A 26,427-nucleotide genomic window follows, 5' to 3' on the forward strand; every position below is an offset into this window, starting at 1 on the left:
GTGCACCGTTGGGTGTGTGCAGCAGCTGAAAGCAGGAGAGAAAACGTCTCATGTGTGCATCTACTAGCAAAACGGACACACACAATGTGCTCAAAAAGAGGCTAGTATCAGATTCTGACTGTGGTAATGCAAATTCAGATTTGTTGCACGTCTGTGCATCTGTTTGAGTGTAGGTGTATTTGTTCAGGTCAGTTGTAAAGTGCTGACGTTGTTGAGAGTATTGATTCTCCTTACATTGTATTAATATTATATAATCCTAACACTAGGCATTCCATCGCTTGTTCCAGTTTCCAGTTTTTGCTCAATATTCTATAGGTGAAATATAAATCAAACTCCAAGCAAGAGAGCGGTTGGGAAATCCTTGTCTCCTTTTTTCTTTTTTCTTGGGGTTCCTCTATACTCCACATGAAACAAGATATTCTTATAGGCTGTTCCTCTATATGCACATGTGGTACATATTCAAATGATTATGTATGAATAGCCTGATCCAATAATTTATTAAAAGAGTCTTTGCATAACTAAGTTACAACTGAGTCATCTTTATGATATGCTCCCTCATGCTTGAGGTAAGTGTAAAAATGTCCTTATTACAACAATAAATATTCTATATCAACAATATCACAACCAAAGATTTTGTGTTTAAAGTTTTCCAGTCAGTGTCATTCTTAAGGAGGTAAGTGGGTATGAACAAAATTTCTATTATTCCATTAATTTGTTGATTCAATTCCCTGTCTATGGTCTCACTCTGATGGTTAGATCGTGTGTGCACTGCTGTGTTTGTGCACCTTTGGGTGTGCGCAGCAGCTCAGTGTGAGATGATGACAGGTAAAAAAAAGGTGTCAGTGTGAAAGCAAAAGAGGAAACTCCACGTGTGTGAGTCTTTCAGCGAAATGGACATAGTGAGATAAAAAAAAGGAGCCCACTCTTCATCAAAGCACTGCGGTGATTCTAATTCAGTTTGCTTAGTATCTCTCACATCAGTCAGCTACTTAAAGCGAAATGCAGCACTCTCTCTGAGAAGAGATCCCACTGTGGGTTTCTGAAAAGCTTGAGAGCACAGACAACAGATCCATTCTCTTTCCCAACCTCAGTGGATTCTTAGGCTGCTAACTTTACCTCCTGACCAGCTAATGGAACAAGAACAACCTTTTCATAGTCAAATATATTCAGTTCATCTTCAAAGCAACCGATGCCGCTCTCTGAAATATTGGCATTATTTCAAGTGTTGTCCATTCTTAATGTTCATAGTTCCATAGTTAACGTGATACAAAAATATAACTTATACTTCATCTTATCTAAAGATCTCCACCCAGCCATATGTAGACCACAAACTACTAGGTACAACCAGTATTACTGTGTTAATCAAGTGTTTAATGAATTCAGCTGCATTTGCCACAACTGTGCTGTGCTGTAAGTAAAGACCTTCAATATTATAGTCACAATTATCATCATCAGCCCATCACTGGCCTCTTTCTGAAACCAATGACTGTTTATAGGCTCTGTAATGATACTAAACACAGAATAATCAGTTTAAGCTTTACTTTGGAAAGGAAAGCGCCAATAACATCAGAAATCCCTCACTTTACTCAAAATGTTGTCGCCGCTGTAAATAATAGTCCTTGTAATTATCCAGCTGCAGTAAAGGGCAGGTCCGTAAACTTTTACAAGGCTGTAATTTTAGCGCAAAAGATTAGACTTTTCAGGGGTTTTTTTTAGATCAGAAATCTTCTCTTTGCTCATTCTGTAAATCAGTGTCGGCACAGTGAGGCTTCGGGTTTGAACAAGTAGCTTATTGATATAGGTTTTATTTCTCTTTATATATCCGCTAATGCATGTCAGCATTATGAGGCTTATAATAACCTTATCATAACTCACTTTTTTCTATCTTCATCCCCACGCTGTCACTAAAATTAATCAGTCGAGACTTGAACAGTGCCAGTGATGACTACAGTGACCTTTTCACACTCCGATGCACATCCTGTGTGTGGATAACCTCTGTAGAGCTGTTTTAGCTTCTCAAGAAGTTATTTCTACCTGTGATATTTGAACTAATCGAGAGCTTCTTATTCGTAAAAAGCTTAAACTTAACTGGTGTCACTGTATCGTCTATTCTGCGCCGTCAGATCCATGCGTAATGGTAACTCGTCTTGCGCTCGTGGATTTGAAGTGGAAATTAAAATTATGTTAGACTTACCATTTTTGTTTCCTTTGCCTTGTGATATTTTCTTCTTTTTTGTTTAGTAAAGAAGCACGAGAAAAAACAGGGATTCGGCGCTGCGGTGTCCTTCGTTTACGCACGTCCTGTAAACATACGAATTGTCGGCTAGTTACATTAAAAAATCAGCTTCTGGAGAGGTTCCATTTATATTGCAGCCTAAGAGCTCAGATTGCTTCACCGATCATATGAAAGGAAGAGCGTGTGTGTATAAACATATTTTCCCAGTCCTGTCGCTAGTGTTCAAAACCAATTGTCCTGTAATCTTGAGCGCATCGAAAATCGCAGCTTAGTAAAACACAGCTTGGTGTGTGATGTCTCCACCTAGAACATCATCCACGGGGAGGGACAAGAGGGCTGCTGATCCCACTCTACTCCGGAGAGTTACTACGGACACGTCAACAAGTAGCATCAAAATCTGTATGTCAGAGTTCGTTTTGGACACATGGCAGAACATACATCATGCTCCTCTCCCGGGACCACCGACCACCAAACGCATGCTCTCGAAGAAAGACAGAGAGAGTATTAAATGCGTACGATAAGATGTAAGGACCCACAGAGGACCCAACAGTCCTAAACACTAACAAAGTATGTTCTGTTTTTCATTCATTTGAAAATTAAGCCGTCACTTTACTTCAGTTATACGATTTCACACATCAGGACTTGATATATTTTTAAAAGAAAAAAAGAGGGTAATTAGCATCTAGCTGCTGTTGATCAAATGCACTTGATTCAATGATTCTAAGATTGCTCCTCTGAAGCATTCAGGTATGATTGAACTCAATGCCAAGGAGGAAAGACATCAGCAATGATTTTAGCGAAGCAGTTGTTTCTGCCCACCAATCTGGGGAGGGTTATAAGGCCATTTCTAAATATTTTGAAGACCATCATTCCACAGTGACAAAGATTATTGACAAGTGGAAAACATTCAGGAAAGCTGTCAATCTTCCCAGGAGTAGACATCCCAGCAAATTCAGACCCTACCAGCTTCAGAATTAAAAAAGGACTGAACAAGCATGGCTTGAATGCAGAAGTTGCCAGCTGAAAGCCATCTGTCAGACAGTTCATTGTTGTAAATTGGATCATTAGGAAGCACAGGAGCAAATCCACAACGGAATGGCTGAAAAATAAAAGAATCAAAGTGTTGATTCTAAGTTAAAACCTCAACTCGATTGAAATGCTATTGATGGGACGTTAATGTGTGCATAACAAATGCCCACAAACCTCTATGCACTGAAGCAACACAGTAAAGAAGAGTGGACACAATAATGAGAAAGAAAAAAAAGAGAAAGAAATAAGACTATTTCAGGTAATTGCTATCGTAGGAGGTTCTACAAGCTGCTGAATCACGTGGTGTAACTTGTTTTTCTCACACTGCTTGTGCATTTTGACTTAGATTTGCAAATATGAATGAGGATGCAGAGTAATATGTCATTTAAGGTTTTATTTACCTAAGTTGGTAATAACCAAATTATTTTTTATTATGTCCAGGATACATGAACCTTAGAATTGAAAAAGATCAGACTAACAAGGTGAGAGTAGCCGCATGCACTAGATTCATCAAAATGTCATGATTTTAAAGCCCCACTCGAAGACATTCCTCACAGACAACTGCAGTAATGCTGAAACAACATAAAGTGAATGTGTACTCTTATACAGTGAAAATGCATGTCCATCCATGCGTTCATTTTCTATACCAGCTTAATTCAAATGGATTAGCTTTCCATCACAGGGCCACACAGAAACGAAAGAGACACACGACCATGAAAATGCATGTGTCCACTATATTATTTTTTGTAACACAACATGAATCGTGGTTCGAAATTTGTTCACATTGATAAAAGCTCATTTGGATATTAAAAAATGATGAGTTACAGATGAAATCATCATTTGACAGATTACATAACGTAGTTCCTGATATACCAACATCTGATTGTGCTCAGTTTATTGGAGCAGTCTGAGTTTTATAAGAAATTCAAGCAAAATAATAACGACAGCTGCAGTTACAAGGACTGCAGTCACGTCACCATAACCTTCTTGAGGAGGGAGCTGTTCAGTCTGATGTTTTTTTACGGGTTTGCAATAAACCCCACTTGTTTCCAAAAGTTGGGGAACTGGAGAAAATAAATCTCGAGTGTCACAGATGATTGAGTAAATTTGCATCTCAGCCGGTCTTAAACGTACTTTGCCACACTGCTGAGGGATGATAATAATGAGCAGTCACAAAGAATAAACAGCTGCCAAAAATAAACAATTCTTTGTTTGAATGGACTGTGGGACTGAAAAGGAAGCCCCATGCAGACACTGCACAGCCAGAGAGTTTACATACAGTGGCTGCATGGCTTGTATTTTGACAACTTGTGACACAATGTGACTGTAAATTAGGAGAAGCTAAGTTAATGTATGGTGACCTTGTGGATCAATACAATGTAGTTAAATGAGTTTGAAACAAAGGCGTTATTTAGGCTCGGTTTGACAATCGAACATGTCTACGTTTGCACCTCTTTATTCGCCCCACTTTATCATTGATATTGTCCTAAAGTAATTCATCATACTGTTCGATTTCACACAGATAACAAATCATTTACATTTACAGACTGGAAAAAAACAAACTATTTTTAGAAATAAAGGGTCTCAAAATTGTTTTACATGCTCCATAAAAATTCAGCTATGGAGTGGTCTTATTAATTAATCAAATACCTTGATTAATCTTTTGCTTTCTCCACATCTTCAGTATATCTTATTTTTAATCAAACTAATACCAGTTCCTTGAAAGCTAATTAGCATGCACATCAAATACTGAAAATGTTAATGAAAAAAGGGAGAACATTACATGCACAGAAATAGGCACTCATATACGAATGCTGTTCTGAGGGTTCCGGGGTAATATGACCTTGACGTATACCATACAAGCTCTTCATATATATTCACTGATAATAAAAAGGTGTCCTTGTGCTTTATTTTACATCTCATTCAGCATATAACACCATCTTTCATGAAAGGTAACGAGATAAGACCATCCCTCAATCACTTGTGGAAGCAACATTCAAACTGAGGCTGAATCATTACCATGAAGCAATTGAAACTGGAAATCTTTGATTAATTATCAGCATAGGAGGATGTGCAATCAATCAATCAGCATAAGGAATGCTCAAATCAACTGAGCCTGGCAATGTATTACCCTAAATTAGAAGAAAAGAGAAGACCCACAAACTAGTATTACTTTCACTTTTACTTAATTGCAGACAGTACCAACCTCATTGTATTTGTGTATACATGTCATTTCTACATTTTAGGCTTGCAACACATCCTTAGTAAACACCTTCAAATGATTATTCCAGTAGTATGAGAAATGAGCATTTTATATACCGTAATTTCCATTTGTTTAGTCACATTTGTGCTGATGAACATGATCACTCTAAACAAGAGTCAGTAATTCCTGAACCCATGAGCTTGTGACTAAACCTTGTTATTCATTTGGAACCTCAAACTGTCAGCAAACGTCTACAGTTCCACCCTGCCAGCACTTTCAATGGAATGTCAGAGTTGAAGGTGAAAATATGATCTAAGTCCATCAACTTCGCCAAAATAGTATTAGAATTTCTTTTCACCTCCATATAAGTGAGCTTAACAAAGACACAAAGTTTCTGCCAAACACTGACAAAGTTATAACGGGCTTGATAGTGAACTATATGGTGTATTTTGTCGTCTTTGAGGTGACCAACCTTTTACATGAAGAATGAAAAAAATCTATGGGCTTGAAAGTGGCTTTACAGCTTTTTGCAAGACCTTGTGGGTTGACGTTTCCAAGTTTTAAATAAACAATATTACAAAAAAAACTGAACCACAGTGTTTGGTTGCTTTATTTCTTATTTGATTTATTTTTCATCACAATGTGATTTCTACATACCAGAGAAAAACAGATTCTTATGTGATATTCAGATAAGTAAAAGACAAATGACCCTATTATGAACAATCAGATTCAATATGAACAATTCAAACCCTCCACAGTCTGAATTACTCCGAGCATCGTCTTTTGAAGTAGATAGATCCTAATCTTTCACTCTGTGACTCTAAGTCGTTAGAGTAGCACTTTGTGTCATATATCTGTGTTTGACAGAGATTGATGTGAGTGGGTGAGAAAAGGAGCCCGACGAGTGTATACATAAGTGTTCTGGAGATCTACCAAGAAGGAACCAGATATCTTTATTGCCCCTCATATTTAAACACTTTAAAAGATCAGACTAACAGCCTCTCCCCTTTTGTAAAGCTCAGAACAGAAGCATCATTGTGTTCTTATCTAATTCACCAAACAAAAACACTTGTCATGCCAAGCTACTAACACTCATACTGATGCTAAAAAACATAACCTCCTTTGCTCATAGTGGGCCTAACAGAAAGAAAGCTGAAATTTTGAATGAGTTCTCTTTTGGTTTTACGAGGAACATTTTTAGAGAAACAGTTCAGCCTTTATTATCCATTTCTGCCTTCAGAGGATCACTCTGGTTGTGGTTTACACTTCTTTGGGCCAAAGAGTCATCTTGTTACTTCACCGTGAATTTAATGAGGAGATTGATCATTCCCAATATTGGTTTCACACGCCACAGGGCTTTTTGTATTACCATACCAAATTTTCAGCCTCCAAAAATATCTTTTATCTAATTTGAAGTATTTTTTTTAAGTATTTTTAGTATTTTGCAGCATCTCGCTCTAAATTAGAAAGCTTAGCTATTCAACCAACAGATATTTAAACCTTTAAAGAGACGACATCCTGAACACAACAAGAAGTTGTGAACATAATATCAAATCACAATTGAAATATAGGAAACATGTCATCAAGTCTTGCAAAAAAACGACCATTGTTGCTATCATTATGAATACTACCGTATGAAAATAATCTTTTAGCTCTGTTTTTGGTTTCTATCTTCAGATAAATGCGTAATTATTTGACATCTAAACTCTCCACTATGTTCATATGTTTAGAGGCTTAGATACACATCAGTTGAAAGCCACTGATGTCATATTGTAACACACAGGTTATATGCAGGGAAATGGTCAATACTAAATGGATACCATGACTATCACTGTGTCATGGTATTACTTATGAATAAGATGTTATTGTAGACACATTTCTGGTGTCCTGACCTTTTTTTTTTTTTAAAAAAACAAAAAAAACAAACAATTGGCAGTAAATGCTAATGGCAGGGTGTAATTTCTTCAGCTATTTCAGTAAAATCAAGGATTAAGGAAATCATTGGTATCCCACAGGGATAATAAAGATAGTAAAATACCCAGTACCAACCAGAAGTAGTTTTTGGGTCTGTTTGTTCTGAACGTTGGCAGATATCTATAGCCAAATGGGAGCAACCAGAATTCTTTGGAGACAAGTCTGCCAAGACTGTCTTGGCCTTCGTCAAAATAAATTCAAGTCATTCAAAGTCATGCCAGCAATTTTGCTGCATAGTTTACACAGAATACTCTGCAACCAGTTCCTGTTTAAGTGTAAATGACCCACACCAGCTGAAAAGGGAGAACGACATGTGGAAAAAAACTAAAACTGTGCAGTGATAGCCAGCAACATGATTTGTTATGTAATCACACATTATTAATGAGAACTGGATGCACCACCAGGCTGTCTAAACAAGGAGCAAGGAGGGAAACCTACAAATGATATTGATAACAATTTATAATGGAAATGAATGGGTACATGATAATTATCTTTTCAGAGGAGGGATGGAAGAGTGATGAGACACAGAGTTGTCCCTTTGGAGACTGGATTTTGGACTGGAAGTTTAGTTATGTGGAAATTCTGTCACCTACCATAAAGCCTCACAACTATTTTCATCATTCCTTTTTTTTTTTCGTCATTCCTATAACCGTGACGACAACATGTTTATGGCCTTCTGTGTTTATTTCAGACTTTTTCTGAAGTCGCAAACCACTTTGCACGTTGAAAAATGAGCCATTGGGGTACTCTGCACATTAAAACCAAATCCCACACATCATATGACATTGACTGAAAATGACATGTTGACGAGCACAACACGTGAAGGGCTGCAAAGCTGAGGAGAGCGAGAATCATTATAAACCTCCACAAGGCCAAAAGCTGCAAACAGAAGTCAATCTGAGACCCAGCAATGCATTTGTGTCCTGCGTAAGCGACAAGAGTTCCACAAAAAAACAACGGTTTACAAGAATAAAACCTATTGTGCTGAGCAGAAGCCATCCTGGGCTTTCTGGGCTGTCTCAGGAGGATATTCGGGGGCATCAAACATGTTGCTTTTATTTGGAAACTTGAACATTTGTTTTTCAGAAATTGCCTTTTTGGAAAGTGAAAGAGTTTTGTATGTAACTGTCGTAAAGATTAATGCATCAGTATGGATGCGTTTTTTGCGGAACAGCACAAGAGGGGAATAAATAACCTTAATGCATGTTTGGTTTCATTTGAGATTTGCTGACAGTAGAGGAAACACATATTCACAGCAGCACCAACTTCACACTAGCTCCACAAGCATTACTTTATGCAAAGTCACAACAACAATCCGTCCTTTAGAGAGGCTTCAGCAACAGAAATCAGACTAATGGCCATAAGAGTTTGCAACTCTTCACTGAGACGTTGAAGAAACTCGCTTACATGGTATGTAGTTCTCACTGCACTCATTAATCAATACCACTGACATCATGTTTTTATATAATCATAGTTTATGATTCCACAAAAGTGCAAAAAATGTTTGTGTTGATTCCAATTTGAGTCTTTTTTGCTCATTAGTTCACAACAAAATAAATTTTTTTTAAATATTCCCTTATTAACTTAATACAGTATCATGCCACTGTATCAAAACCTAACAAACAAACAATCCAAACATACACTAATGGACATAGATAAATCTCTATGGACTACAGTATTTAAGTGCCTGTAATTTGGCGCTATATAGATAAAAACTGAATTGAATTGAATCTTGTACATACACTTGGAGAGAAATACAGACCGTGGAACAAATGTGTCTGTCTTCCTTGAAATCAAGGACAAAAAGACTCTTATACTTATGCACATCAACCAGATGTGGTTGACAAATGTAGTCCATCGGAAAACAAAAACAGAGAAAACAGAAAAAAAAACAGTTGGACAACAAACGAAACATTTCTCAGTGAACGTTCATCTTTTAATGATTTTGGACATCTGTTGACATAAATGCATAATGATAACCACAAATATTTTTTCTTTTCTGCAAAGTTGTGTGAAATTAAGAATCGGTGTGTTTTCACTGTGTTAGAATGTGCAAATGATATCCCAAAACGCAACAGTTTGCCCTCCTTGTCCTTCCAGAATGTAACATCAGCATATTGCGGTAGCCCACCAGAGACAAAACCATTGTTGGCTCTAAAGCAGGCCTTTTTAATCATTTTACAGTCATCTACTTCCTTTTTCAAAGAAATTATGGGGCATTTACAAGGTTGTCATTTTCTGATTTGAGCTGCACTGCATCCTACACAGAAAGTGCTGACAAAGTAACATCACACAAATGTTTTTGTTATGTTCAACTTCTGTCATGTCTATGTTTGATTTTTCTAAGTGAGGTACACCTCTTAGGAAGTGTTCTGCCCACCAGAGAGTGAGGAGTTTAAAATTAAATATGGGAAATACCTTTCTAAGAGTCCAATTATCTGCCCTCTGTACGAAGAAGTTCTGGGGAAAAGGAAATTAATACTGTGCTGCCTAATAGAATATCATCCGTCCATCCATCCATCCATTTTCAATACCAGCTTAATCCGTCGGTCGGGTCACGGGGGGGTTGTAGCATATCCCATCGGGCGAGAAGCGGGGTACACCCTAAACAGGTCGCCAGTCCATCACAGGGCCACACAGAGACAAACAAGACAAACAACCACACACACACGCTCACACTCACTCCTAAGGACAATTTTAGAGACACCAATTAACCTAACATGCATGTTTTTGGACGGTGGGAGGAAGCCGGAGTGTCATAGAATACATTTGTCTGAATTCATAGTTGTTCATTGAAAAGCAGATCTGGGCCAATTTAGTTTATAAAAGATCCAGTATTTTCACTACTTGTTATGGTCCCTAAAACAAACATGGGCTCAAAGGAACCGTAACATACAGAACCGCTACAAAGTGGCAGCAATTAAAGAGCAGTTCATCACAAAAAATACATATAACCAAAACCCATGACAGTGTAATGCATTGTGGGTCCTGCTCTTGGTGGAATGTTTCATATTGTTTTTAATCTAATATGATGTGAGAACTATATGATATTCTGTGTGCTCACTTGTCTAATCAATAAAGTTGAATTACTGACACCATGACCTCACACTGTTGGTTGGATTTTACACACTTTACCCACATTCTTCAGTTCTTTACTTTAATATGATACATAGTGAAATAAATAGTGGTCAGCTTTCAAATATTAAGATTGACGGTCAAAATCTCAAACTTCACCACACTCCATGGTGTTGGTGTGTTAAAAGTGGTAATCACACCTTTCATGGGAAAAGATTTTGATGAATAGCATGATGTCAACTAATTTTCTATAATATATATTAGTCTCCAAAGTGGTATTTCAGAGGTGGTGATTTATTGTACAAGAGCATCTCTTCAAATCTTTCATTTTCATGTTTTTTCAGTCTTTTTCCAAAGTTACATCATATCTCCAACATATAACATATATCTTATGTCATATATTATCTTTCATATTATCTTATCTTTTTTCATATTATCTTTCATATTATCTTATCTTTTATATTTTTGTGTTCTGTTCTGGGTTAGTTTCACAGCTGATCCTTCGTATTTTAGAGACAAAGTCTAAAACAAAACACTACAGAATTTCTTTTTTTCCCATTTTTTTTATACGTTTTCCTGAAATATCATGCTTGCTGGTTTTCTTGTATTTTCTGAGCTTTAATAATGAGCCATAGGTTCTTCAACACATCAAGCAGGGTGGCCTTGGGTGTTCACTACAAACACATTTGCTTATGCAACACAAACCCGATATTTCAGTGTTACACAACCCCAGGTACCCAGCTTGAGGGAAAACAGTTTATTTAACACACCTGAATAGAAAACATAAAGACAGTATGCTGGTTTGCATCTTGTGTCACATAATCAGCCTGTGGTGCTCAGGGCTTCACAGCACCACTGCATATAAAGAGAGTGAAGATGGATTAGAAACTCCCTCCAGCTGCACTAATCAGTCTCGCCTGGCACTGTTCTCTCAGCCACCTCTCCACCAGCAGCTTATCCAGCACCACATCCCCAGCATCCTTTTGTGAAATGCTGTGCTTCGTGTTTTCTGTGTCAGCGTTGTGGTTTCTGAGGTTGACAACCCGCTGCAAATGTATCATGGAGACAGGCCAAAACAAATAGGATCACGCTCGGGCTGTGGTGAAAGACATACTTGCTCAACAAGAAGAATTACAGTGTAGGTTTTACTGTATGATAGTTGGAACATTCTGTAAATTCCATAGAAAGCTCCACTAAGAAGTTGACAAGACGTTTCAGTTTGAACCAGAAATACCAGATGAAAAGTCAGGGGTTCAGAAAAATCTCAAGCTACATTCTCTGGGAGGTGAAAATGTCTGTGCTATAGAATCCGTTTTATGAAATAATAAAAATAAACCTGAATAATCTCAGAGGATCTATTAAATACAATAAAAGCAAACAAAGGTAAGCTTAAGAATGTGTTCAGATCAATACATCTCCTTAATGGAGTTGGGACTCTGTGACTTCAGGCCAAAGACGAGCCACTAATGAGTTTTCTTTAAATGTATAGGCAGACACCTGTGTTTGTTAAAAACTTTCATCTCAAAGTTTTCCATTGCTCTAAACTCACAAGGGATTCTTCCCCCCTCAGTTTGCCTGAGGATGATGCTGTTTCCACATGACTCACCTGTCCAATGCAGTTACCTCTGGAGGATCCACTATGTCATTTACTCAAGCATATACACATCTGGTGCACTCTCGCACACGCACATGCACACATACTACACTTAGACATTAATTCATCTGTGTTTTTAGCTCAGCACTGTTGTTTCATGTGGTGGAAATGACGGAATCAGGATCAGTTCATTAATCCTCACACCACATACCATGAAAGCTCCGAGAACTTGGCAGCTCATCCAAGGTCTCTTAGATCAAATCCCACAAAGCAGACAGACCTTAAAATGCCGACAAAGGATTGGATGTTGGTACGACTGGGGGGTCTTGTTAACATTGATTGTAGTGAAATTTGTGGCAGAGTTGAGCTGAAAACCATGTGAGGTGTTGTGAGCCAGACAACAACAAGGAAAATCTACTGTCTCTGTGCTGCGGCTATTACCTTTTTGTCCTAGAGAAAACACAAAGTTGCTACTTGAGGCTATTCAAGGTGTTTTATCAACTTCAGCATTATCTTGTGTAGTGTACAAATGTGTTAATTGTGAGTTAAGAGTTCTATATGATTTTCAAATAGGATAGGGACACTGTGTAAGACTGAGCAAAACCTGAATGCAATGATTCCCCAGTCATTTAGACCCTTTATCTAACTAAAAAACATCACGAAAAAAACATTACATTTCTATACGAGAACATTTCACATGTTGTCGTATAGAAACCCCATTGCCTTCTTGATAAATACAAACTGATTAAATATTCTATAAGACCAATATATTTTAGACTAGTTGGGACAGGTACATGCATACCACTGTTCCATCATGTCTTCTTTAAAAAAAAAACACCCTGTAAGCATTTGGGAACTAAGGAGACCGCTTTTTGTAGTTTCGAAAGTAAAATAATGTGCAATGGATCAAATGTTTTTAGTGGGTGACAGGTTTGGACTGCAGGCAAGCCACTTCAGTACCAAGAGTATTCTACTATAAAGCCATGTTGTTATAATGTGTGCAGACTGTGGTTTGACATTGTTTTGCTGAAATAGGCCTTCCTCTGTGACACTGTGTGGATAACATATGTTGCTCTGAGACCTGTATATATTGGGTTAAGGAGGAATTCATATGTGTGTAAGTTACCCATTACTTTTGTACTATTGTAAAGTGACTTTATGCTTGAAGTACCAGACACATCTATACAATGCACAACCTCTTTGACTTTGTATACAGTACTTTTCTATATCAAACAGACAGGAGGAAATGTGGGGTCTTGCCCATGGATCATCAGCTTTCCAACTTAACTGGGCACTGATAACAAGCTGGATTAGTTTTTTGCTTCCTCTGTGTGGAGGAACCTGTGTCGATGGTTTCCATAAAAAAAATTCAAAGTTTGTTCTGTCAGACCACAGTTTTGTGAAAAAAATAACAATAAACTAATAATAATAATGATAATAATAATAAATAATAATACACATAGTACACCTCTGTGCATCTTACATAACCTTGGTCCAGAAGAGGGCAGTGATGGTTTTGGATCTTATTAATTTGCAGCAACAAACTTTGTTCTCTGTCAATAGTTTTCAGAAATATTTTTGAGATCATGCAGTGAGTACGTATATAATGTATACATACATACATACATACATACATACATACATACATACATACATACATACATACATACATACATACATATACATATATAAATTAATCATATGATAACAAAGCCAATACAAGAAGATAAGACATATCTGCCACTGAAGGAGAGCAGAACGCACAACAGAATTCCCACTTTTGGACACATACATTGAAGGCATCATTGCAGATATATATTTGATGTTGCAGTAAAATGACAAATAATTGCATTCTTTGATACAGCACTCAAACTGGATGGATGTCTGCCAGTGTAATGGTCCCTGGCTCCTGTTCAGGGAGATTGCTGTGGCTAGCTGTTAGATGCACTTGCTATGTAGTATGGGTGTTATGTGATGCCTCTTTCTCCTATATTTCAGTATTGTTCAGTCTCAGCCATGGTTGGGTCTATCATCACATTATTACCCTGCCCCTGAGAGTACACTTTGGATGGTTCGGTGGAGAACATCCTATTTATTCTCCTGGCTTCAGCCTCTCCAGTGTGCTTTTTCAGGCAGGTAGCCAGACCTGTGAGTCTTTTTGCGGCAGCTTCCAGTGCCTCAGGGCTCTCATTTATCAACCTTTCATAGGAAATCATTTAAATTAGCTCTTGTGAATACGTTTTGAAGATGTATAAGTACAAAAAATTCTGTATTTACCGAACATACGTTAAGCCAGTCATACCAACATTAATAAACAAGCTGTTGGTTCATGGTAATTTGCATTAACAAGTGAGCTGAATTATCACATGTGGTAACAAACTTTACCTTAAAAACCCCATGGAAATAATTTGTGCTTCTCCTTGGAATAATAGCCAAGAAGGAAAAAAAGAAAAAAACTTAAATACTAAAACAGAGATCAAGCTGCATGTTGTTGAGGTTAAAGCCAATCAAACATCAAGTCAAGTTAATATTTTCTTATGTCGTGAATTTCATGCATAAGGCAAAACAGAAATTGCATTTACAGAAGACATTCAACACTCCACTCATTTATCTTGTGTAAAGAATGAGATAGAAAAGAAAAAAAGATGTGAAAATCAAAGGAAATAGAAAAAAAAAATTAATATGATAACAAAGTCAATACCAGAAGATGAGACATATCTGCAACTGGAGGAGAACAGAGCACAACAGAACTCCCACCTTTGGACACATACATTGAATGCATCATTGTAGATGCAGCTCTTTCATGTTTAATTCCATTTTGGGGTTGATTTGAATAGAAAACTGAAATGATTGGAAATGATCAGGAAATGATTGTTTTCAACATCGATTGTATAATCTACTTCAGTGATGGTTGGGCAATGCCGATCTGTGTCCTATCTCACGCTGGAAAGTGGCCAAAAACCCACTTGGATATGCACTGGAATAGCTTTTGTGCAGCTTTAGTATCTCTAAGCAACGCTGGCTGCATAATATCCAGTGGCATAATTCTGACAGGATCTCTTTTGGGATGCAATATCTGGTCAGAAGTAACTCTGTGCTCTCCTCAAGCAGATTGGCTTGCCCTCTGAAGACACTCACAGTGGAGCACACAGTTTGCGTAATCTTCCAATGAGGCAATGTTACATTTTTAGACACCTGTCTGTCAAAGGTGTACTTTGTAGGTTTCGACACCAGTTAGGTAACAAATGTGTTTATAACTAAACACAATTATTGATTGAGTAATTATTAATTTGAGGAAAAAGCAGAATGTATGTTGCAGTTGAGAGTGCATGCTATGACACCAGTCTTTGTATTTGCACTTTCCCTGTTTTAACACTTGAATCTGTATGTGAGCATGGTCAGAGCTGTGCTTATATTTACTCTCACTTCTAAGAATAGCCGCAGTTGGTAAATTACACATATTGTGTGGGACTATTCTTATGCACTTATACGTCTGTACATAAGCACAGTTGAGAAATGAGGACCCAGGTATGGAGAGGTATGGAAATTTGTTTTATTTCCAAGGGAGTTCTGTTTTTCATTCTGCCTTTCTGAAACTCTGATATCTGACTAACTTATCTCTGTGTTGCTAGCTATATATAACTAGTTATAAATATCCATCAATTGAATTTCTATACCCATTTAATCCAGATCAGGGTTGTGGGAGGGCTTGAACCTAATCCAGCTGTCATTGGATGAGAGGCGGGGTATAGACATATATGTATATATATATATATATATATATATATATATATATATATATATATATACTTGGTTGCAATCCTGAAATGTTCATTTCTGTAACAAAATAAAGTGAAAAAATACATTTCAATATTGATTTTAGTCAAATGTGGACTGTACTAAGGAAGTTACTGAGTTGTGTAACTGGAACAGCCTGTGCAAATGTTCAAGTTGGCAGAATGAGATTAACCACATGTCCTTCCTTTTGTTTTCATTACCAGATCTATTTTACAACCTCTGAGTGAGTATACATTAATTCAATTTGTATTCCTTAATTTTCACCTCACATATTCCTGGTGCGATATAACTTGCTGTAATGAGTTCGGCTTATTTGAAGAACGCAGGCAAAACCACACCATCCCGCTGTGCCTCTGCAATTGCTCAGCACTTGAAATAATATTCACTGCAGGCAGTTTGAGATCAGCAGATGTGTGTGTGTGTGAGTGAAAGAAAGAAAGAAAGACAGAGATCCCAGTATTACAGTGTCCTCAACACTGCTTAAGGTTAGAATATATCTGCATAGAAATAGCTATTGTATTGTCCTCTGAACGTGTTGATGCTGATTGTTTATTGCTGGGATTATAAAGTGAAACAAAATCAGCTGACTGTCAAATGATGTGCACAGCCACACAAAAATGTGTGATTTTGTACTGACAAGTATCCACACTGACATAATGAATTAGCTTAACCAAGCCCTTAGCCCCAGCCCTGACCATCACTTCACCCTTTTTATTTCACTCCACTTCACTGACCACATGACCATGTGTCTGTGGTTCAAGTTTTCGATATGTCCTTCACATCATGATATGACATTAATACAACTTTTGGCAGTATTTCACGATAAGTCTGAAGAAGTAGTATTTGAACCACACAACACAACATTTAGAACATCAACATGATCAAGTGAACATCCTGTAGGTAATTTTGAAAAAAAATGTGGAAATCCTTTTTAACTGCTTGCATCTTACCATGGATGCTCAAATATGTTTAATATTCAGGGAAGTTAAAACCTGGAGGTGCTGAGTGGAAAAGTTTCCCAGCAACTGTAAGCAAAGTATCCCTCAGGATTGATGTTGCTGGCAACAACTGATAGATATTAAAACTGACAGTAAAAATAGCCCCGTGTTCTTAGTGGAGAATAGGCAGCCAGTGTGGACTGCATCTGCCCAACCATTTTCTCTTCCATACTCAATAAGCTTGCTACGATTGTTTTTTTTCTCTCTCTGCAAATTAATGCTAATGTGCCATCCATTTTCTATACCCGCTTAATCCAATTTAAGGTTGCGGGGGGGCTGGAGCCTATCCCAAATGTCATTGGGCGAGAGGCAGGGTAGACCCTGGACAGGTGGCCAGTCCATCACAGGGCCACACAGAGACAAATGAGACACACAACCATGCTCACACTCACTCCTAGGGACAATTTAGAGTCACCAATTAACCTGACATATATGTTTTAGGACAGTGAGAGGAAGCCGGAGTACCCAGAGAGAACCCACGCATACACAGGGAGAACATGCAAACTCCACACAGAAAGGCTCCAGCCAGGAACCCTCTTGCTGTGAGGGGACGGTGCCAAGCACTCCACCACCGTGCAGCCCGGAGACAGAAGTAATATATTTTAACTGACATCAAAAATGGAGAGGGAAGAAAATATGTGCATCGTCAACTTTTAACAATGTTGATTGAATGTCTTAAAGAAAGAACAGATAGTACTTATGATAAAATCTTTACTATGCCAGCTTGCAACATGTAACTTCCTGTTATGGTTGGGCAGAACTGTGGATCCATTATAAAGATATTTTAAAATATAAGCCCTTTTATGAACATCAGTACTTTTGCATTACAGTTAATCTATCAATATGAAATTATTGACATCTGTGTTGACATTTCTGAGCAAAAACACATTTCCCGATTTGCATAATCTGCACAGTCAGCTCTCTGTGGTGTCAGTGATGTTTGATGTTACACACCAAGGGAAAAAATAAGGCCGCAATTAGAGCTCAAAAAAAGAGTCAGAGGTGTAATTAGATATTCTGTGTTTGCTGAAGAAAGAAGATTAAAACTTCATTGGAGTGCTATACATTAATAAGACTTAAACGTTTTTTCACTTGAGGAAAACAAAGTTGAAGTAGTCTGGCAAATGAAAATGTTTCTTGAAACATGTAACAGCATCTTCTAGTGCTTCCATCTTTTAGCTCACAACATATTATGAAATGAACTCATGAGCCACACTCAGACAAAAGGGAAACACAGTTCTGGAAAGACAAACGTACTGTAACGCAAAAAGTGCAAGCTCCCTAAAGCTTTTCAAATTGACTTCATTTTCAGTCTTGATGAGTAGTTGTCCCTATTTGTGAGTATGCAGACATTGCAGGGGAAGTTATTTTTGGCAAAAGTCTATCCAGAATCTGGTTCTCTGTCATGTTCATAAATGAGGATGTAAAGTGACAAGTACATTATGAGCCCCACTTTGTGGCTCATTGCCTTCACCATGGCAGTCAGATAAAGACAAAACTCCAATCTCCCCCTGAATTTCTACTCCAGTACATCCTCACTTGTGACACACTTAAACTCCTTAACTATGAGTTGCAACTTTCCCCTCCTGCAAGGAGCAGTCCACTGCTTTCCAGCACATCACATTGGCCTCAGATTTGGAGGAGCTAATCCTGATCACAGCTGCCTTGAACTTAGCCACAAACAGCTCCAGAGCGTTCTGAAAGTTAAAGCCTGATGAAGCCAGCAGGACCACATTATCTGCAAAAAAAACAACCATCCAGCCCTTGGCTCTGCCTTGGGATCCAATCCGTCAAGATCAGGAACAGAATACAACATAGTAAACATCCCTGGCAATATCCAACATGCAGAGGAAGCATACAAACATTACTGTTTTTTTGTGTACAGAGCCGATGTCACAGTCTAGTCCACAAGAAAATGTGTAATGTGAATATTTGTTCATTGTGAAAAATGTAATACTGTCACAATTCAAGGTTAAAAACCAAGCTAATCTGTGTCACATGACAGGAACAAGGTCTATAGAGTTTTAAAATGTGAAAGCTGCAAAAATGTGTACTTCATTTTCACGTAACAATGGGATAGGATCGCAAAAGAAAAAGTTTCTCAAGGGATTTTTGTAGAGTATTTATTGAACATTTGTAATATCAGTGCTGCAGACTCACATCACAACTGAGTGTTAGTGTGATTAATCCTGTAGAAAAGAAACAAAAGCAAAGCAATGATCATTATCACATTCAGATAAGTGCAGTGACTAAATCGAGAAACCAGAAGGCATGGAATATACTAGAATACCAAAAACCCATAAACTAAAACCCTATGGACATAAAACCCAAACCCCCTGACAAGGTTGAACGAAAACATTAGTTTGTCTATCTCGGGGGCCATGTAAACAAACTTACTGTTAACTGACACCACAAAAGTTGTGATGTTGTCACTATCAAGTCAAAGCTACCACAGGTCGATGTATGATAACTAGCGCAACAAAATAGTGAAACTGAAATAGTGAAATTAGTCTATGAGCCTTTGCTGTAAAACTGCAAGATTTTGCGATTTGGACCAGTGTGAGTTTGCACATTTTGTCATGCGTTGCACAACGACCCCCCCGAAAACTCATGTTCCTACTAAATTACTGTACAGCAAGAAACATTCAGGAGGATTTTTTGTAAAAATTGTCATGATCTGTATGGCATCCTTGCAAGGATAAGGAGCTGAGCGTCGCCTCTGGGGCCGAGACAAAATCCAGGCTGAACACTTCTTTCCATTAATGCAGCATGGTCGTTCCCAGGATGGCTTTAAAGGGTTTTATTAAGTCGTGTTTCCTGAATTTCCAAGCTGTCAACTTTCAGAGTTAGCTCGGTGCTTAATAAATTATTGTATTTGCGTGTACTGGTCCAGTTTTTATTCTCATTTAGGTTTTGCTCTTATGGGGATATGACCCTTACATTAAATATGGGACACTTAGCTATTAACATCAAGTTTTTAACAATGTCCAGGTTTGTAGCTATCTGTGTGCCGTCCTATCTTCAATTTCTCCATCCAGATGACAAATAAAGACTACTCAGACAAGAATGTTACACATTCACACCCCACATTTTCTAAAATGGAATAAGATTATAAAAAACAGGATAAATATAATACACATATAACTGCACTCAGTGGGTGGCCATCTTCATGATTAGATCAAGGGAAAAAACACTTGTTCTCTTTCATGTGTTGTTTTTCTTATTTTGTATAAATCAGCTCCTTTTAGATGCACACTCAAGTTAAATATATTCAGGATGAAGGCATCATATATCAATTTGCATATTCTACCAATAAACTAAAGTGGATCTTAACAGCTAAAGACTTAACAGAATTAGACAGACTCCGGTAGACCTTCACTGCCATGGTTTGCTGCATGAGCGCTTTACACCGTTGGCAGTTTTAGTTTGGCTGTGAGCAACTAGTACTTTAAGTTCAAGGGGAGAAGCTGCAGTCCTGGAGATGGATGGAGACAGGTGTAATCTTCCCATTCAAAGGTGTCAGCTGAAGTCTGATGAATGGAGTGAATGCAAGACAACCTGTCACTGCACAATGTTGACCCTCACCTATAGCCTACTCTGTCTCACATCCTGTTCAATGTGGAAAAGACTGCTCAGTTATGTCTACCCTATTATAGTTCAGGGCACGGCTGAGAGTTAAGTCTGCAGTTACTCTGTAGGTTTGGACTTTCCCAAGCATCTAATTTAGTTCAGTTAGATATAACTAGTTTAGTTATTACAAAATAATGTGATTTAATGGAGTTTTCAGAAGACAGGATCTGTCATCCCCTAAGAGAGACTTTCTCTCTTTTGAGAATAAATCACTGTACTGAACATTACTGAAACAGGGATCTTTGACTTAATTAAGGTTATCAAATATTTTTACATTAATTGATTTCTAACATGTTACAGGAACTATATGTTTTTACAACTAAATAAGCTGTAACTTACACAAAACATTACCAATTTTTATAGTTAATATAGTATAGTATATACTATATGATATTATACAATATAATAATGTAGTATATAATATAGTATAGTTTATTTATTTACCTCAGGACATTGTTGGGCAATATTCTGGCCTAATTAGTGGCTGGCACATTTTCTATCTACTGTGCTGTTTGAACAAAACACAGTTGTGAGTTTGTGTCTGTGTATGTATATATACATATAGTTTTTTCTAACCTTAACTCGTCTTTCATGATGGTGTGTTGTCTGATTGATTTGAGTCAAAGTTTATATCCTCTGCTCAGCAGAGATTTTTTAAATGAAAGAAGTAAACTCAGTTGGAGAGAGATTTTTATGAATGTGGATGAATGATTACTGTAAACTGTAACCCCAGGGGTACCAGGGGTTTGTGGATAACTGAGACCATGCATCTAGAGTGTTTTCTTTATTTTTTATCTCACAGTCACTAGAGAAGGGATAAGAACAATAGTATAAGATTCATCAAATTAAATTAATCTGTAAATTATTCTGTAAGTGATGGATTTATGACAGTGGTAATTTATTATCAGGGAGCTTTAAAATTATCTTGCGACTAACATTTGAAAATTAAAAAATACTGACATTGATCATATTCACAAACTTCAGTTTTTCTGGTAAAAGTGAGCCATAGAATTGTAACTCTTTGCAGGTCCTGTTCACACTGAGACTTGTTTTCAAACTGACAGTTTCTATGAAAACAGACTTTTCATATTCAAGAAGTAAGTTCACATTTTGACAAGTATAATATGAGAAACTTCTTACCACAGACAGGCCGTCTCTATGATGAAAAGAAGGCCTTAGCTTGACTGCACCAAGTCTGGTCTTGCAATAAAATTTACTTCAAATGAAATTCTCAAAAAACTCGCAGAAAAACCTGTGCATTGTGGTTTTACCAGGAGATGTGTATCAAGCAATTTTATCATTGTGCACCGTTTCAGTGTCTCATGAACCTAAGAATTGACCTTACTTTGACCCAAACAATCTTCCCCTATTGTATCTTACCATTTCAGTACCTATTTCGACAAAATGAATTAAATGTGTTGTAGTATGATTTGGTACAAATCCAAATTTGGTTTCCGTCCACATAATTTCTGAAAATAGGGGGTTCATTCTCAACAACAGTAGAAGAGAGGGTATTCTTCCAGAATTCTCTATCAGTGTGTGTGGACTGAGGCTTATTTTTGCAGTGGATTAAAAAGATGGTCTGAGCACAGTCAGCTGCCAATAGGATTTTGTAGTGTGGCTTCATGGTGGTCAACTTATGAACACAATTTTGAGAGAAGGGGCTATCACAATCTTTAGCTCATGGCTCTACAGATGATGAAAAATAAGAAAGGGGGTAATGCAGCTCCACCTGTACCACAGCTCAAGAAGAATCTGATCGGTCTTGATAGACACACAATTCTATAAGGAAAATATCAGGAACAGGTTACAATTGCAATTAAGCAGTGATGTTCAATATGGTTCTTGATAAGCGTTTTAATTCACAAATATTTAGAGACGCAGGATCAGATTCACTGTTAAAAACATTTTAAACTGTCCTTACTTTTACCATTTCACTGTACAAGTGGAATAAAAAAAGCTCCAAGCTAATCTCTTTTATCTGTTACTCCCTGCAGCTCTTTTTTTTCTCTAAACATTTCATCCACCATATTTTCTTTATCCCTATCACCTGCACGTTGTGGTGTGGCTCAGTTGAGTAGGTTGAGGCGTCACATCACATCAGAGTCACCTCACGACGAACCATTAGCCAGGCTATCTGTGAGGTAAGACCTGGTGTTGTAAGAGCGGCAAAAAAAGACAACTAAATTCACCTAATTTTACTGTAAAATGGTAATGAAGCTTCTAACTTGATGCCATTCAACACAGATTACTGGTTTTAGCCTTTTGTACTAAAATCAATTCAGCCGCTTGACTTTCATCCAACTTTGTATTCCATAATTGCTATTTCTATTTTAAAAGGCAGATCTTCTTGTTATGTTTCATAAATTAAACTCCATTTAACACCCAGTCTATCAGCATTATGAAGTTATTCTTATTCACAGTGTAATTCTAGAGCTTCCACAGCATGGCCAGCTGCATGTTTCCTATAAACAGAAGCTGATTAGGGCACAAACCTCCGAATATCCTCCCAGTCTGTTGTGATAGGTCAGCTATTGGCCCTAGTACTAACCAACCACCAGTTTGTTTCTATGCTGACAATTACGCTACATGTGAAGGCAACTGAGAACATGCAATTTCTGATCTTCAATAAGGAAATATCAAAGAAAATGTATGTCTCTATGGGCATCTATATGAACCACAAAAAAAAACATGAAAATAGAATTATTGTAAATGTGACAAAAACATCAAATATTGCCTAAAAATTAAAGTAGATCATTTGAAATTGTGAAGTTACAACTTTACATTACTTTCTGTAGGAATAGGACTGGTGTAAATGTCACCAACTGTTTATGGTGAATACTACAGTAAGTTCATGCCTTAAGAGCCTATATAAACGGTTCAATGCCACAGTATGTTGGTTTTACTTTGGTGGAAATTTGGTGGAAATTTTAGAAGCTTTATTTTGCTAAAAAAAAATTTAAAAACTCTTTTCTAGGTAGCTATCTAATCATCCCCAAATCAAAACACAAGGCTCATCATCAGACTTAAGCCCTGATTTATACAAAAATGGAAAAAAAATGATCACATTCCAAATGGAAACTGCAAATCCACCTCTCACTGGTTGGAAAACCGTTTTTATCAGCAAACTGCAGTGATCAGTTTGCTTATTTTCTGTCGGTAAAATTGTAAATGTCATTTCTTATTTAAAAAATGTTTAGTTACTTTCGTTTTTTTTGCATTCCATATTATTTTTTGTGTTTGTAGCATTCAAGTCGAATACTAATACTCACCCTGAGCAGTATTTCTGACAGTCAGTAGATGTAACCAAAAGATTGTATCATAAAGAAACATACGTGGTTACGTTGTTGGGAGGAAAACAAGTTTTCAAACTTGATCACCTTTAGAGTTTATGTTTACCGACTCGTAGTAGCAACATGCTGAGGCTTTTTCCGACTGTCAACAGAAGATGGATGATGTTGAAATACAGCAGAAACATAATTTGCTTGACATAATATGATTTATAGGCAGACGACACGCATTGCTTTTGAAACGCTCCCTGTCTGAAATTAAATAATTCAAGGAAAGAAATAAGACCATGTTGCAGATAGACCACGACACAGATGTGTTTGGTGGAAACAATGGGATTAGTATGGGTCTAAAAGCAAATCAAACATGTGTCTGATGATGTCAGTTTTGCTAATCTTTTATCAGAAACATACAGGGCCAAATACCTGTACCAGAGGAAATGTTATAAGAGTGTAAAAGTTCAGCCAACTGTTAAACATTTCAGAGAGAGCCACAGATTTTAAGGGGTCCTTTAAAGTTAGTGTAAAGTTAACCAACAATCTATCAATTATACTGAAATATGGTGGACCAGAGGCTAAACTTGGAGTTACTGAAGGCTAAAATAGGTTTCAATTTACTAAAGCCAACCTATATTCATACCTCAGCTGAAATCAGTCTCTATATCTCTCCTTCCCTCTTCTACCTTCCATTTCCTGTGGTACATTTTCACCTTCTGTTCTCCCCCTCTTCCTCTGTTCCTGTGAGTGGTTGTGGGAGGCAGAGTCCTCAGCGACAGGCAGGTGTGTGCTGCCTCTGCAAGCCATATCATAAATTCGGGAAGATCAAAGGTTATCCAGTAGAGGCCTATTTATTACAATGACACCCTTTGTCTGCAGCAGAATGCAAGGCGAAACTGGAGAGGGTGTGGTGCCAGACATTGTCAGACTCAGCCTTTTACTCATACCAGCAACTATCACTGGTTATTATTTTATAGTTACAGAGAATGTGCAGCATCTTCCTCTTGATTATCATAAATACCCACATGTATTCATGCCATTTGTAATGCTTAGAGGCTGCATGGGATTCAGCATTTTTGATGTTGCCCGAAGATTAACCACAGCTCAATGGGTAAATGCCACTGAACATTCACTCTGATTGCAGATGTGTGCTTTGGTATTCATGCCAGATGGAGCTACTTGTCATGGTGGATAGTGGTCCTCAGAGCGCAAAGTAAACATTAAACTATCTTTATGCTAGACTGTTTTTGTTCAAATAAACAAAATTCCAAATGTGCAATTTCAAGTTTGATGGCACAACCATCTAAAATGTATTCTGTATAATACAGCAACCTTACAAATACTCCTACCTTCGTCCAGCTAGCTATACTAAAGTAATGTAGTCAACTAAACATGCAATGTGTGTGAAAGCCTACTGAGAAAATTCTCAAAAAAAAGATGTGTTGACAACACTTGACAACCATTTTTATTATTTTATTTGCTACACTTAACCAGGTCAGTCAATTTAGACAGTTTTTCTGAGTGCAGGGCAACTTTTCTGCAACTTTGGGTATAAATTGCTTTCTTATGTCATAAATACATTTATTCTTGTTTTCACCCAAGTCTACTCTAACGAAGTCACCACAATGCATTTCTTCCAGTGAGAGGATGTTGTAAGCGGTGTGAAAAGAAGCATAATTGCAGCAAAAGTGGTGGCCAGTGCTAGGGCTAAGAAAAATCCCTGGCTGACTGGTTTATCTCCTGGCATCATTATGTCTGGTACCTCCTGTATTGTCTGCCTTTCTTTCAACATGATGGGCAGGGGATTGGCAATGTATAAGATTGTTAGAGTGACTCACCATCCAATTTTGAGAATCTAAGTGCTGTAATATAAAAATACAGCAGCTAGTTAACATTGTAATGCATGAAAAAATTATCGGCAGCACTTGACAACCATTTTCCATAAACAAATTTAGACAGCTTTTCTCTCAGGAGAAGACAACAATTCCCATTTTAAGGGTTTCAATTTGATGTTACTTAACAAAGACATTTTTTTCCAATTAGATTTTTTTCTTTTAAAGTATCCTATTTATTAGTTGGTGAGGAAGTGAGGAAACATCCGATGCTACTGCAAAAACAAAACAAAACAAAAAGATTAAAAGAGTGCTTATTAAGAGCTTATATTAAAATGTCATATTAAACAAGCATCAAGTGAAAACCTTTACGGCTTGCCTCTGTAGAATCTTTAGCAAAACACTGAAAAAAAAGATGGTTACTGAAAATCCGAATTCAACCAGGCAAGCATCAGTGCAGTGGAAGAAGGCCTGCGGGAAATTTCACAAGCCACATAACCCAATTAATTAGACAGCAATAAACATTTATTGGACATCTGCTGAATTTATTCATCTCAATTTCAATAATTAGTGTAATCCAACTTAAAATATCCCAGTTCCTCATTTAGATTAAAATCAATATTGGAGGAACATATCATACCATATCATTTGAACATGTTTTTCCCCCAGGCCGTCACCCTCCTAAACAAACCATACCAGTCACCCAATATTCTCAAAGACAGTTTAAATAACAGTAGCCCACACCCACATCTCTGAATGCAGCCACGTAAATAT

This window comes from Leuresthes tenuis, unplaced genomic scaffold (assembly GCF_036924035.1).
Source record: "Leuresthes tenuis unplaced genomic scaffold, fLeuTen1.0.hap1 SCAF_15, whole genome shotgun sequence".
Lineage (NCBI taxonomy): Eukaryota > Metazoa > Chordata > Actinopteri > Atheriniformes > Atherinopsidae > Leuresthes > Leuresthes tenuis.